The sequence below is a fragment of the Enhydra lutris genome, unplaced genomic scaffold (genome assembly GCF_002288905.1).
Source record: "Enhydra lutris kenyoni isolate GAN:26980312 unplaced genomic scaffold, ASM228890v2 scaffoldscaffold65, whole genome shotgun sequence".
In the NCBI taxonomy this organism is placed as follows: domain Eukaryota; kingdom Metazoa; phylum Chordata; class Mammalia; order Carnivora; family Mustelidae; genus Enhydra; species Enhydra lutris.
Genome location: NW_019154149.1, coordinates 5,781,584 through 5,797,848, shown reverse-complemented (window position 1 = coordinate 5,797,848; position 16,265 = coordinate 5,781,584).

The following is a 16,265-nucleotide window of genomic DNA, read 5'->3' as shown; positions in this document are numbered from 1 at the left end:
TGTATATTGTCTCTGTTCCTTTCTGGTCTGTTACTTTCAGGCTCTCTCTTTGCTTAGAGGACCCCTTTGTATTTTCTGTAGAGCTGGTTTGGTGGTGACAAATTCTTTTAGTTTTTGGTTTTCCTGGAAGATTTTTATCTCTCCTTCTATTTTCAGTGATAGCCTAGCTGGATATAGTATTCTTGTCTGCATGTTTTTCTCGTGTAGTGTCTGAATATATCATGCCAGTACTTTCTGGCTTGCCAGGTCTCTGTGGATAAGTCTGCTGCCAATCTAATATTTTTACCATTGTATGTTACAGACTTCTTGTCCCAGGCTGCTTTCAGGATTTTCTCTTTGTCACTAAGAATTGTAAATTTTACTATTAGATGACAGGGTGTGGACCTATTCTTATTGATTTTGAGGGGGGTTCTCTGTGCCTCCTGGATTTTGATGCTTGTTCCCTTTGCCATATTAGGGAAATTCTCTACAATAATTTGCTCCAATATACCTTCTGCCCCGCTCTCTTTCTTCTTCTTCTGGAATCCCAATTATTCTAATATTGTTTCATCTTATGGTATCACTTATCTCTCAAATTCTCCCCTCCTGGTCCAGTAGTTGTTTGTCCCTCTTTTGCTCAGCTTCTTTGTTCTCCATCACTTGGTCTTCTATATCACTAATTCTCTCTTCTGTCTCATTTATCCTAGCAGTAAGAGCCTCCATTTTTTATTACACCTCATTAATAGCTTTTTTAATTTCAGCTTGGTTAGATTTTAGTTCTTTTACTTCTCCAGAAAAGGCTTTTATTTCTCCAGACAGGGTTTCTCTAAAATCTTCCATGCCTTTTTCAAGCCCAGCTGGCACCTTGAGAATCATCATTCTGAACTCTAGATCTGACATATTACCAAAATCCATATTGATTAGGTCCCTAGCCTTCAGTACTGCCTCTAGTTCTTTTTTTTTTTGTGCTCAGTTTTTCCACCTTGTCATTTTATCCAGATAAGAATTATGAATGAGAGAATAAAATACTAAAAGGTGGCAAAGACCCCAGAAAAATGTGCATTAACCAAATCAGAAGAGACCCCAAATCATGGGGAGAAGAAAGGGGGTAAAAAGAAGTTCAAAAAATTTTTTTAAAAAAAGAAAAGAAAAAAGAAAATGTATATATTAGACCATTGAATAGAACAGAACCACCCACTTGATTTTAGAAGTATTTTGGTCTCTTTGGTCTCCCAAAATTTTAAAGAAAGAGAAATACACACACACACGCACACACACACACACACACACACACACACACACACAATAAGGGTAAACATGATGAAGGGGTGGAATATGACTGTAAAGAAAAATTTTTAAAAATTCTAAAAAAGGAGTTGATAAGTTGGTTGAGAAAAGGAAGAAAAAGAAAGTGGAGAGAATTTTCTCAGGCGGGAGACTAGAACAAACCCTGTGCTAGGTTTAGGGTATATTTTGATCTATTAGAAGAAGTTGCATCCCAAAAATTTTTTAGAAGAAAGAACCCTATGTGTATATGTAAGATAAAGTTAGATACAATGAAGGATAAAATATGACTATAATAATGAAGTTTCAAAAAGATTTTTTAAGAAAGGTATTGTTAAGATAAACTAGTTAAAAATGCTAGAAGAGGAAAGAGTAAAAGTTAAAAAACTTAGAATAAGAAAAAAATAAAATCGACAAAAATTTAATTAACTTTGCAAGACTAAAGAATCATGGGGAGAAAGCCATGAATTCCACGCCTTGCTTTCCCCTAGCTCTGGAGGTCCACTGTTGTCCTTGATCAGTGAGCTTGGTCTTGGCTGGATGTTCTTGCTGATCTTCTGGGGGAGGGGCCTATTACCATGATTCTCAACTATCTTTGCCCGAGGTGGAATTGTGCTGCCCTTGACAGGGGCCAGGCTAAGTAATCTGCTCGGGTTCGCTCTCAGGAGCTTTTGTTCCCTGAACACTTTCCATAGAGCTCTGGAGGATGGGAATGAAAATGGCAGCCTCCTGATCTCCGGCCTGGAGGAGCCGAGAGCTTGGGGCCCCTCTCCTCAGTGTGCCCTCAGAGAAAAGCACACAATCATTCCCATATCCCTGGTCTCTGGCCACACTCTGAGCTCACCTGGCCTGTGACCAAGCATCTCTGTCTCTGGCACACAGTTCCATTTGGAGTCGCCAAACCCAGCAGATCCCTGCCACTCTTTCAGGGGGTTCTCCCCGGATCTGCCACTTGTGGGGTCCCTGCTCAAAGAGCTGTGGTCTGACTGTGCTGGGGATCACAGTTTAAGGTAACCCCAAACCGAGAGCTTACTCCTTGGCTCTGTCTCTGTAACCAGCTTCCCCACTCTAACACCTGCAAGCTCTGCTACATTCAGACACCCTCAATCCTTCTGTGACCCCGTGCGACCTGAGACCATGCTGTCCCTATGTGGGCTTCACCCTGGCTTAGTCTCTGGAGTGACATCTCTCAGTGGAGAAGACTTCTAAAAGCTCTGATTTTGTGCTCTGCTGCTCCACCGCTTGGCAGGAGCCAGCCCCTCCCCCCCAGCAGTCTATCTTCCCGTCTCATCAGATTCACTTCTCCACAGGTCCTACCTTTCAGAAAGTGGTCGACTTTCTGTTTCTAGAATTGCTGCTCTTCTTCTCTTCGATCTCCTGTTGGGTTTGTAGGTGTTCGGAATGGTTTGATAACTATCTAGCTGATCTCCTGCGACCTGATATCATCTCAGCCTGCTACTCCTCCGCCATCTTGACTTGTTCTCCCTTGTTTGTTGTTTCTAATAGAACAGGTGAGATACATAGTCTAAACTGTTCTAAATGTTGTACAAGTTTTCAAAAACAATTTGAAAATTACTTAAACCTTATTTAAACATTTAAACATTATTTTAAGACATTTATTTAAAAATTATTTAAATGGCAATATTAATTGATTTGAAATAAAACAAAGAATAAATTCATGCATGGTTCTACCTCCCCAGTAAGCCCCAATTTGACAGTGGTCCTAACCCCCTTTCGATTCTTGTAAGCATGTGTAATAAAGTTATACATTTAATAATAATAGTGATATTTATAAGGTCATGTGTACTTTCCATGTTTTGACTCAGTTAATCTTCATAATATCCCTGTGGTATAAGTTAAGTACCATTCCTACCCCATTTTACAGATGAGGTAAGTGAGGCACGAGGCCGGTAAGGATCTTGCCCAAGGTTCTAGCCCTAGAGAGTGGCAGAATAAGAGTTTAATCAGGGAATTTGACACCACAGCCTGCATTCTTCAATATTATGCTCTATCATCATTATAACATAAGTACCATTTAATTCGACATTATAGTTGAGAAAGAACTCTGGAAAGGCCATGTAGTTACCATGGCTTTTCGAATGCCCACTATGTTCAGCGTGTATATATGAGGACCTGGAACAAAAGTAGAATGAATGGTACCAACCTTCAGAGAATTTGCGTTAATGATAGTGTACTATCCCAAGGTAAACAACTTACAGGTTCTGGCTCCATGAGCTTCAGTGATTTTGGAAACAGTTTATTGAGCTAGTTTTAGTTTACTAATTATGTTACATAATGGTTATCTTTAAAACAAATTGCTTCCCTCACCGGTCCATAAGCTATGTGAGGGCAAGGCCCAGGCTCTTTCCCTCTGCATCCCCAATCACAGTCCCTACAAACATTAGGAGCTCAATAAAGTTTGTTTATGTGAAATGAAGGGCATTTGCAAGGTACCTGTAACTGCCTCTTTTCTCCCTCCAGTTTAGTCCCCACAGGGTTCCCAGTCAGATAATAGACCTCTGAATCAACTGGCATGGGAAGATTTTAGAAATAGGCAACATTTTTATTTATAAAAACATATAATTCAGTTCGATTCCAGAAATCATTATTTAACATTTACTTTGCTCACTTCTTGGGTCGGATTAATGAAGACACCTTATAAAATGTAAGGCACTATGCAAATAAAAAAAATTTTCTCACAGGTGCTGTACTAGGGACCACACACATGTCTTCATTAGCTCTTCATGGTTGGAGAACAATAACCCTCCCACCTGTCAGCTTAGTCTAAACCCAGTCTCCATGTCCATGTGACTAACATGGACCAGCAGCCTTCTCAGCACCGTTTTGTGGGGCAGGGCTGAGTGAGCATAAATTGCCCTTAAAGGTGGGATCAGTGCCTCCAGAGGCAGCTCCTGATATTTTTGTTGCTCTATGCACCAGTGTATCTCCCTGTGCCCCCCAGTAACCAACGCTGTGGCCCACTGGTTCAAGAAAGAGGACTGACTTGAATCTGGGGTTCAGACTCTTGGACTATCTAGCCCAGCTCTATTGTGGGCCTAATTGCTTCAGAATCTTGATTCTTAGTCTCCTTAGCAAATGAATTTTAGGCAAAGATAAGATTTTTCTCTTTCTCTACAATGTTTCTGAGCATGAACTCATAAGCTTTATACTGATATCAAATTATTTCACTTTGCAAGGTATTGAAGATATGAATGAAACACTGTCCTATTCATAAGAGGTGTACAATCTAAAGATTAATTAAAATAGCTTATAGAAAATGATTTCTTCATTCATTGATTTCACAAACCCATTCTGAGTACATGGGAAGGAAGTGCTGTAGATGCCCACAGGGAAGGAGATATTTACCAAGAGTGTCAAAAAATCACTTTTTCAGACTATCACATTGCTGTGTGTGTGCAGAGAAGAGGGGAGGTGCACCTGTTCTAAAATGCCAGCTCAGACATCTGCACACCAATATCAAAGGTGACAGGGTAAAGAATATTTATGTTACAGTGCAGGTAAAGATCAGTCCATTTTTAGTGTACCCAAATTTTCTTTAAATAGCCAGATCCTCCACATTGGCTGGGAAATAGTCATTATCAACTCAAGGGTCAACAGAGTTTGCATTGCTAATCACCACCTGTCAAAGTTTGCATTGCCCCTGACTTTTCTTGTGCACAATTAGCATGACCAACTGCAAGTGCAAACACCCATTTGTGAGCACTCTATGTTTCTCCCCAGGTGAAGAGAGTTTACTAGTGTGCATTCTTCCCAATATGTCTTACTGGCATGTTGACCTTCTGAAAAAATCATTGCCGTACAGTGCCCCAATTCATGGACTACTTCACTGGCACAGCATTTAAACATCAAGTTGCTTTTCATGTAATTTTTATAAATGACTCCAATGTTCTCTTGCCTTTGGATGGCTGATAGCGGCAGTGGAACAATGGCCTTAGGAACGGGCTGCTTTTGAAGGTGTTAGCATTTGAGTTCAGAAATGTGTTAAATTCACTTCCTTACTGAATGTGTCAACATTTCTCAATTTTGACCCATGATATTTATTTGCTATTTTAGCTATAATCTCCCCTGGGTGTACAATGAGGACTCTAAAGAAATGTAGGCAAACAGCAAGTAGGTTGCCAGCTACGGTAACATTTCTAGTTCTAGATCTTTCCTGTGCACTGCCCCATACAACTATGAGGCAAGAGTAGACCTGCAACTTTCGCCATTATGCGATTACTGAAAAGGAACCTGGGGCCAGGGGATGTCAGGTGCATTGCTCAAGGTCACGCAGCCACATGGTAGCAGAATTGAGCCTAGAACTCAGGCCAACATTTCCAAGTCTCCTCTTTTCAGCTTTAGTGTAAAATGGGCTTGTGTTAGAGCTCTTTGGGGATTTACTCAGAAGGAACACGTTAAAAGGTGGCCACTCTTCATGTTGTAGACTGGAAGATGGTTGATGAATTTAGAAGGGGTGTGTGTGTGTGTATGTGTGTGTGTGTGTGTGTGTGTTTGGTAGCTATATTTCTTGGATGAATGTATGTGGAATGATAAAACCAGCTTACAGTGAGCTTTCCACATGGACCCATCTACAGATTCTTTTTCTAGATTTTCCAGATCTTAGACCAAAGAGTTTTGAGCCAGAAGGAGCCTTGGCTCAGTGATTCCTTCTTTTAGGGGTTAAGATTCTCTCTGAGGGTCAAAGAAAATCTTTCCTTGTCTGAAAATGCATATGCTCACAAAATTACATCCACTATGTCTCAGGACAAGATAGATCCTTTCACTCTTTCTCATTTACAAAATGGGTGTGTGTGTGTTGGGCAGGGGGGGTTAAGGTTAGATCCTGCCATACAGAGGAGGATACACCTAAACAGAGAGGGGGAGAGACTTCCAAAAGCCCCACATCTTGCCCTCAATTTGTAGAGTTTAGGCTATTGTTCTTTCTGCTTAACCAATCCATTGCTGTCCTTTTTGTCTTTTTCCTCAGAAGATGACAAATGAGTAAGCTTACATGTCCTAGGTCATGCTTTCACTCTGAACCATTGAGACACTACTTTTTATTCATAGCTGCTTCAATATGTTACAGAAAAGTTCCATATATAAAAAGACAGTGTCTGGAATAGGAATTTGTGTTCTTAAACAAAAAAGCCTTCACATAGATCCTAACTGTCAGGTGTAATTGCTTATACCCTCACCGTGAGGCATGGAAGGGGCCACCAAGACTGGCGCTATGAGATAGCTTTCCCTTGCAGAACATCATTCCTGCCATCATGGTATAAAGGCAGTTGGAAATGGTTTTGTTCTTTAAGTCTTCAGTGGTTAGCTTGAGGATTATAAAATTCATGTGCTTTTTTGATGACATACTTAGTTACATAATTGTCCTAATGATCCAAATTACTTCACATAAATGCAGCAAAGTGTGGGTGTTCTGAAATCCATCATTCAGTTGTCAAGCATCGTTGCAAAGGCTTTTCCTTGACGTGGAAATCAACAAAGCACCATGACCACCTGATTGACCTGGGGCACATGGAACCGTTTCACACTGTACCATGCAGTTAGCCTCTCAGAGTCGGGAGAGGGAGCTGAGACTATATAGCGGAGATGGGTGGATGCTGGGCAGCGCCACAGAGACTGGAAATAGCCTCTTGCTAAAACCCTGAAAGTAGTTAGCAATGGTGCAGACGTGGGAAACCAAGTGCACCTGCCCTCTAATCATTATTTTTTCCTTTTGTGATAAAAACATCAAGTAAGAATGTTCCTGATTTTAACATTTATAGTCGCATTCTTTCCCGGTCACAGGCAGAAAAACCCTTTGGTTTTTGCTCTACCATAGAAATAATCATTGCAGCAGAGACCCACGGAGGCTGAAGCTTCCTCTCATGTCACATTTTGTAGAGTTCCGCTGAAGTGATCATCCTAATGGAATCTGATCAGTTTACCCTCCAGCTTACAAACTTCTGTTTGCTTTTTCTTGCTACTCAATCGCTTATAAGATTAGGTGCATTTTCCTCCCGGCAAACAAGGTTTTTCCCAGTCTGACTTCCTCTCCAGTGCAGCCTCACCTGCCCCCCTCCTCTACATGCGAGCTTCTGAGCTCTCTAGACAGAGTCACCTTGTTGTTTCCGGCTCTTAATTCCTTTCCTTTTAACTTCCTCTTTTGTGGGCTAGACACGCCACCTCCTCCCCTGCCATGCAAAATGCATTCTGCAAGACTCTGGGTGTTATTCAAGACTTTGAGAACATGTCCCTTCGCCCGTGACCAGGTCAATTCATCTGTTTATGTGTCTTTCTTTCCCCACTAGTCCCAAAGTCAGGAAATGCATTTTATTGATTTTTGTTTTGGTTATCTGTGCTGCTGGTTAAAAAAAAAAAATTAGTAACTCTCATTCCTGCCCTTCCCCCTTCCAGATGGCACATAAACAAATTGGTGACTTTGTGCTCATTAAGAGATCTAAAATATTTACTTTCAGCCCTGGTGACAACCATATATTTAGACATTTATTTCTCCACCATTAAAAAAGTAATAGTAGACTAATTAATGTTTGATAAGTCAGCCAAAATGATTTGATCGTTTTGTTTTTCGTTTTTTGTTTTTATAATTCCAACTGTTCCTTGGTTGTTTTATTGCTTTAAGTGGTGCATCAGAATAACAAGGAAATCTCTGAAAAATACAGATGCCTCTGTCCCATGACCCAAAGATTAGATTTCACTTGGCCTGGGTGGGGCCCAGGCATCAGTATTTTTTTAAAGTTCCTCAGAATATTAACCTATGTAACCAGGTCAAAAGGCACAGCTCTAGAAGCTAGAATCAACAGCAGGTCAATGGCAAGTTTGACTTGTCCTTTATTGGGAATGATTACAACCATTGCTTCTTGAGAATATTTACTTACATCAAGCACTTTTCATACTTAACATGCATTTTACATGCTCTCCCATACATTTTATATACAAGACATATTTTATCATTGCATATATATCCATTAGGCACCATGTGGTAGATGAGCTAGCCCTAGCAGCAGACATCCAGAGCAGGAGCATTGATCTTAAACACGTAGCGATGATTTCTGGTGATTCATCTGGTTTGGTCCTGGATACAAAAAAATAGGGTCTAACCCAGGGATTCTAAGTTTCACTGCAGTGGCTGTTCGGAGAGCTGAATTGTGAAGGCTCATTAGAATGTAAGAGGGCTTGGAAGGAAGAGTGCCCAGGAGGAGCGCCATGGTGCCATAGTCTACATGGGGGAGTAAATGGATGCATGTGCTTGGGTACCAGAACTGTTTCTCCAGAGAGCTGGGTTATCTGAAGTCTTTTCACCACCCACCAAATGGAAATGCTTGTGTCTGTCAGTGACCCGGAGCAGAGTTGACTCAAGGATCCGTGGTTACGTATCTCTTGCAAATTAGTATCATGTAGTTGCTGGTTGCAAGATATTTGTCTCTTACCCCCCAAAAAGGCTGGGAACTCAAGGTGCCATTACATCTCTTCACAACTTCCACTAAAGTTGGTTTGGTGGTACTGATGAGGCAGATGAAACCACCAGAGCTTGGGGATGTCGGATATAGATAAGAATTTGCCAGCCAATAAAAATATTATAAGACCTCTCTGTTTCTAACAGGGAGCACATATTGGCCCTTCTTTCACTGCCTATGAAAAAGGAAAACTGATCTATAAAATGAAATTGGATCTGTGCACCTCTGAGATCCATTCCTATCTGATTTATGCCCTCTGTACGCACTGGAATATGGTAGTAAGATATAAATTCCTCAGGTATTCTAATAAATTTCCCTTCTCATCATTTAAGACTAGTCCCACAGCTGGGATAATACATTCTCTTAAAGGGCGTCTGACTCTAATCTTTCACTGCATAATGGAAACTATAATCCTAGGGTTTGTTAGCATTTTTCCGATCTTTGTGATATCTCCCTGAAAGGTAATATGAGGAATGACATTTATTTCTTTGATTGCAAAATGCTGTAAGTCATAAGGAATAATGCTCATTTAGTCAAAGATTTGGGGACAAAAATAGAAACCGTGCCACATTATATATCTACTTTAAGTTTATAGCACATCTCAATTCAGAAACATTAAAGTGTAAAAAAGATACATCCCTAGAATCAAAGAAACACAAAAGTACCATCTTCTTGCCTTTCTGTAGAGAGTATTAGAGTTTACCAGGTGTCTCATGAAATCTTTAGGTGGAAATCTGGAGAGCTGGGCCCACAGAGAACAATGGGAGGGAGGAGTAGGGATCACAAAGAGGGATCTGGGATTGCTGATCACAAAGGGGACTGCTGATGTCCCTCTTCACATGGCCTGCTCTCCTTGGATCTCTCCCTGCCATTAGTGGTAATGCTGCATGTTGATGAAGGAAGCAGAAGCACCTGGAAGATTCTGCTTGGAATCCTTCCAGAGGAACTTACTGGCACGTGTTGAGTGCCAGAGTCACTTGTTCTAGTGAAAGTCAGAATGATTAAATATGGGGATTAAAAATGACATTTTGTTTTTTAGAAGGGTTATTACACTGTGTGTTTTGTTGTTTTCTTTTTAACTAAATGGAAAAAACAATCATGATTAGCCAAGTAGTGATATTATGAGCATATGATGGATAGTCTCTATAGAGTATGGCAAATTTTTTTTAAATGGTATTTTGCTTTTACTATCAGTTCAATAATGTTGGAGAGTAAATTAAATAGAGAAAATCATTTAATATCTTATTTTAGGCAATATAATAATGCATGAATTTTTCAGTGCAGACTAATGATTTCTAATTTTTTTTAATTCTTCCTGTTATGTAAATAAAAATATAAGGAAAATATTCAATATGCCTTATAGAATTTTATTTTTAAATATTTAATCCATTTATTTAGGTTCATTGGCAGGAGTATTGATCTGACTACATTTCCTCGTGTTTAATCATGGTTATTGAATAGATTTCTAGTTACTCAATTTAAGTTGCCCAAATGTATATATTTTTTAATTTTGGTGAGAACACATAACATAAGACCTATCCTCTTAACAATTTGGAAATGTATAATACAGTATTAACTATAGACATTGCATTGTCCAGCAGATCTCTAGAATTTATTTCTCTTGCATACCTAAAACTTTACACACATTGAGCAACAACTCTCTATTTCCCACTTCTTCCTGCTCTTGGCAATGACTATTCTACTCTCTGCTTCTATGAGTTTGACTGTTTTAGATATCTCATGTAAGTGAAATCATGCAGTGCTTGTCCCGCTGTTACTTGCTTATTTCTCAGCATAATGTCTTCCAGGTTCACCCATGTTGTATGTACATGGGTTGTGTCCAAAAAATCATTAAAATACAGTAGTGGGCAGACAATGGATATAGAAAATATGGCTTATTTTTCTTTCTTACTTTTAATTAACAGAAAGTGATTTTATTAATTGTTGCCTAGCTTTTTATTCAATGCTTTCATGAAAAATAATTCTCTTATTGTCATAGAAAATCAGAAAGAGACTTTATCTGCAACAGTCATTGTGTGCTATCTGTACTTGTGAAACAACTTACTTCAGAATTTTTTGGCTTAAAACAACAAGCTTTCATATCCTACTTACTCTAAATTAGAAAACTGGGAGTGGCTTAGTTCAGTGCCTCTGGTTCTAAGATAGGAGGTTGCAATCAAGTTGTAATCTGGGATATAGTCTTATATGAAGGCTTTTAGGAAGAGGGATAATTTACTTCCAACCTCACTCATGTTGTTTTTGGTAGGCCTTGGTCCCTTGAATGTAAGCCTCCTCAAAAGATTGCCTCATGGCATAGCAGCTGGCTTCCCTCAAGGCAGGTAATCATGGAGAGTGAGAGAGTTTCCAAGATGGAGTCTTTTTAAAACCCAAAGACTTGCAGTCTTCTTATAACCAAAATGACCAATAAACACATGAAAAGATGCTCAAATCATAAGTCATTACTGAAATTCAATTCAAAACCACAATGATATACCACTTCAGATCCACTAGGTTGGCTAAAATTAAATAGAGAGACAGACAATAACAAGGGTTAGTGAGGATTTGGAGAAACTGGAACCATCATACTTTGCTGGCGTGAATGTAAAATGATGTAAATACTATGGCACACATTTCTCAAAAAAGTTAACTGGATAATTCTCATATGATCCAGCAATTCCATAATTAAATATATACCCATGATAATTAAAAACATATGTCCACAGGAATAATTGTAGGCAAATATTCACAGCACTATTCATACTGGCACCAAAATGGAAACCACCCAAATGTCCATCAACTGATGAAGGGAGAGCCATGTGTTGTACATTTTCATAAAATGAATTATTATTTACTTACAAAAATGAATGAAGTACTGATAAATAATACAACATGGATTAATGGTAAAAATCTTGTACTAATTGAAAGAAACGAGACCCTCCCCCCCAAGAAAAACAGTCAAAAATTACATATATTATGATTTAATTTGTGTTAAATACCCAGAGTAGGTAAATATATCGAGTCAAAAAGTCGATTAGTGGTTTTCAGGGACATTGGGAGAAGGAAATAGGGTGTGACTGCTAATGGGTATAGGGTTTTTCTTGGGGTGATGAACGTATCCTAGAATTATGTAGTGGTGTTGGTTGTATAACTCTGTGTATATACACACTCACCGGATTGCACACCCTAAAAAGGTGAATTTTATGATTTGTGAATTGTCTCTCAGTAAAGCTATTAAATAAAAGCAAATAAAAAATTACTATGAATGCAATTGTAAATCTTTAACAGACTCAAAAAAAAAGATGAATAAGAACATCAGAATGTTTACTGTTTTAGTGAAACTAAGTATGAGTTTATAGTTACAGTTTATAGGCAGTATAGTTACTGATCCCTGGATAATTCTAGTAACTATACATAGTCATAAACAGAACTATTAGAGATTCAGAGGGGGAGCCTAGTTTAGATCAACTTCTAAAAGATTAATCACTTGTTCTTAATTTCTTCTCTGAAAAACTGATGGATAAGCTTCATGGTTACTGGCTGTCTATGTCCTTGCTTCTTCTGTGTAAGAGCATGTATATTTCTTCTTGTTTAATATACTGGTGTCTGATTAAGATGCAGATCTGGAAGTAGCAAAGGCTCATGTTTGTTAAAATCTGAGACAGGTCATTGCTGGTTCTTCTCTGGAACTGTTTTCTCTCATGAAAATAAACAAATACAAACCAACTGGTTCTGCAATGTTAGCCATCATCATCAGGTGCACAGTTTGCAAAATGATTCTGAACCCTTAAACTCTCTTCTCTGGGATCACCCTGTTGGTTCAGTCAGTTCAGCATCTGACTCTCAATCTTGGCTCAGGTCATGACCTCGGGCTTGTGAGATGGAGACCCATGTGGGGTTCCATGCTCAGAGCGGAGTCTGCTTCAGTTGCTCTCTCCCTCTCCCTCTGTCCCTCTCCCCACAAAGAAATCAATAAATCTTCAAAAGAAAAACTCTCTTCTCTGGTAGACTTGGCTACTATTAGGTGATGGCTTCTTTCATTTACTCAGTGTTCACTGCTTTTGCCCAAATCACCTTATTTTAGAATAAAAGAACTCTTAACATTAAGTAGAGCTTTGGTCAGAACAAATGCTGGTTGTTTATTGTTTTTTGTTGTTTTTTGTTTTCTCTGTCATGCAGGTACAACATAGAATATAAAGAGGAACCATGTTTCTTTCAGAGGAAGTGTGATCCAACCTGCCAAAATTTCATTTAATTGATATAAACCCAAGAGGCAGTCAGGTGTGTTCAGTATAAACCTTCTCTGGCGGTTAAGAAAATTTCCAGCTGAATAGAATTTGACATTTTAATAAAAGGAAGTGTGGCATTATGCTGCAGAAACAGCCAGCCATGCCGAGAAGATTATAAAGCTTTTCCTCATGCCCTTTAACTTGAATTCAGTAATCAAAAGATTGATTTAGTGCTCAAACTTAATTTGCAGCTCTCATTTCATTAGTTTTCCAAACCAGCTAGATCTCTTAAATCTATTGGATCAGCTGCCGCTGTCCCGCTGCCGACTCTAGGGGGTATACCTTCCTCCTTCATTAGCCCTACCCATGAGGAGAGAGAGGAAAAATGAAGTCCAGAGTCATTGCCCTCCTTGGAGTCAAATCATGTCCCTGACTCCAGGAACTGGAATAATCTTTCTCCTTCAAATAGAAGGTTGTAGCATTTAAGGATTAAGGAAATTTCAATAAATAAGAAATTTCTCTTCATCAGTTTCGGGGGGGTGGAATATAGAGGGTTGTTTGTCCAATGCACACCAGAGTTCAAAGGCAATACCAAAAGAGAATACTGAGTCTCACGAAAAGGATCATTGACCTAGAGTAAACATCACTTTAGAAAACAAGGCTCTTAACCTTTCTTCTAAACAGAGGTGTGTCCATTGGCTGTATTCATTATAGCAGCGTGCCAGAAGGCCTCATTCTTAGATTGCTGATGCACACTGCTAAATTAATAGCTCCTGTTGTAAACGCAAGCCACCCAGTGTTTCTCAGATGATAGGGAAGGGCTATCTTCAAAGAAGCTAAATGTTAGGAAAGAAGTTTAACTGCATGTAGGACTCAGTCCTCTGTTACATACTGCCTTTCTTCCTCTTAAACTATGGGATCAGCAAGTGCAGAGGCAGGCTGCTCTAGGCATGCCTGTGGGGTGACTTGAGGAGGGGGTCAAACTCCTTGAGCCCCTGAATTTCTGTGCTAGGTTTTATCAAGACACAGAGACCAGAAAGTTGCTAGCTTTTCATTTTTCCTCATGCTACCTGCCCACCCCCCACAACCCCCTACCCCCCCACTCACTCACCTTTCTTTTTTTTCTCCTCTTACATTTGGTATTTCTATAGCTCCAGAGTGTATTAGAGCATTTGGATTTTCAAGAAAAGGAAAAAATGTATACCGAAGGATTTTACCTTCAATTCTGTTCCTTTTTTTTTTTTTTTTTTTCGCATTTCCCTACTTCTGGAACCTCTTGTCAAAGACATAGCATAATATATCTCAAATTCTAAGTATGAATTTACATCCTGTTTTTTCTATTTAATATGTCTGTATGAGCCTAACTATCCCCCATCCCTCAAGACCCCAGTTCTAAAAGTTTGCTCTGGTCCACATTGCCCTAGAGCATAAATTTAATGGGAGGGAGACTTGGTGGCATGTTTGGCCATGGTTTTAAATCTCTCCATTTTCTTGGTTCTGAATAAGTATTCTCAGTGTCTGATAACATCATCCAATTTCTCTATTTCTTTTCTATAATGAGTAAGTATCCAATACAGAATAAAGATACTTCATCCCATTCTTTAAAAAAAAAAAATTTCTGAGGGTTCAGGAAAGAAAAAAAAAAAAAGCCAATCTTTTCTTTGTGTTCCGTTCCTGTCTCTCTCTCACACATATGTATACCTCACCCAAAACTCGTACCTGCCCAGCAGGGAACAAGTTTCAAGAAAGGGTTTTGTGTTGTATATTCAGAATCCAGGCCCTAATTACATGTTATGGGGCATCATTCCTGTAGCAAAACGTTAGCCATAAGGCATGAACCCTGTATGTCTCTGCACACTGACTCATATTCTGTTCCCAAGTCTCAGCAAAGTGTACATCGCAGAGAGTGTAAGTTGTTACATGCCTCCCAAACAACCATTCGGAATGGAGACTGTTTTCATTGACATCCTGTTATTCTCCCAGAACTCACCCCCCACCCCACACCATGCATTGCTTTGCCTTGGGAGCTTGGGGGTATTGGTAAAATTCCTGTGTGGTCCTGCTGGTTGACCCTCCTTCCCCAAGCCCTATGGTCCCTGACAGGGCTCCCACACCCAGGCAGAACTGGAAGGCCAATTGTCTGGGAGAGCCTCTCCTGGCATTCTGCTCCTCCCTTGTGAACACAGCTGAGCACTGAGCACCTGCTATGAATAGCCAATAGCCTGGAGAGCTGCCCAAGCCTATTTCCAAGTGGGCTGAACAGAGATTCTGAATTCTGCAGGAATAAACCATCAGGTAGATCGCAGATTAATGCCGCGTATGACACAGCCTCACAACTACAGGCTTAAACCGGGCCACCGGAAGGGGAATGACTGTCACATTTCATGACTAAAAGACAAATACATTTAGTAAGGCATCAGGTACTTGGTTTGATCCTAGGTCAAATGAAGAGGCAGTGGCTGTGCTGCACTCACCTCATTTTTCAGGGCACTCTACTCCCTATACCATCCCTCCCTGATATTGTCCCCTAGGCTCTGCATGACCTGGGAGTGTCATCAGTAGACTTAGTCCTTTGAGGGAAACAAGAGCAGATGAAGTATGAGAAACACTGTCACCTTCTCAAAAGCACTTGCCAAAATATGCATCTTTCTGGGTACCTTGTATTCGCAGTTACTATGATTATATGTTACACCTTGGGGCATAGAGTTAGAGGGGCAATACTATTTTATCAGAGGTTGTTTGAGGGGAAGGAAGAAGCATGACGTGCTAGTTCTCAACCTCTCAGAGGCTTCCCTAGTGTGATCTGAAGTTGGCTCCTGTTGGCAGAGGGCCAGGAGAGACCAAAGAAAGAGGCAGGTCGCTATAGGTTAGCAAGTGGCAGTTTTTTTTTTTTAAGATTTTATTTATTAATTTGACAGACAGAGATCACAAGGAGGCAGAGAGGCAGGCAGAGAGAGAGGAGGAAGCAGGCTCCCCACTGAGCAGAGAGCCCGATGTGGGGCTCGATCCCAGGACCCTGGGATCATGACCTGAGCCGAAGGCAGAGGCTTAACCCACTGAGCCACCCAGGCGCCCCGCAAGTGGCAGTTTTAATAAGCCAAGAGAATTTAACATACACAGCTTGCCTTGGGTAGCAGCAAGATGAGTGGATGCATGCACCTGCCAGCAAATCTTAAAAGATTATAAAGGGCCCTAATGGGGTTCAGGCATGTATACTACGTAGGGTTAGGGTGTTTGCAACAGTGCATCCCTACCTCAGGGCCATGTCCTTGGAGCAGTCTCTGGGAGCAGGAAAGGCAAATGGGAC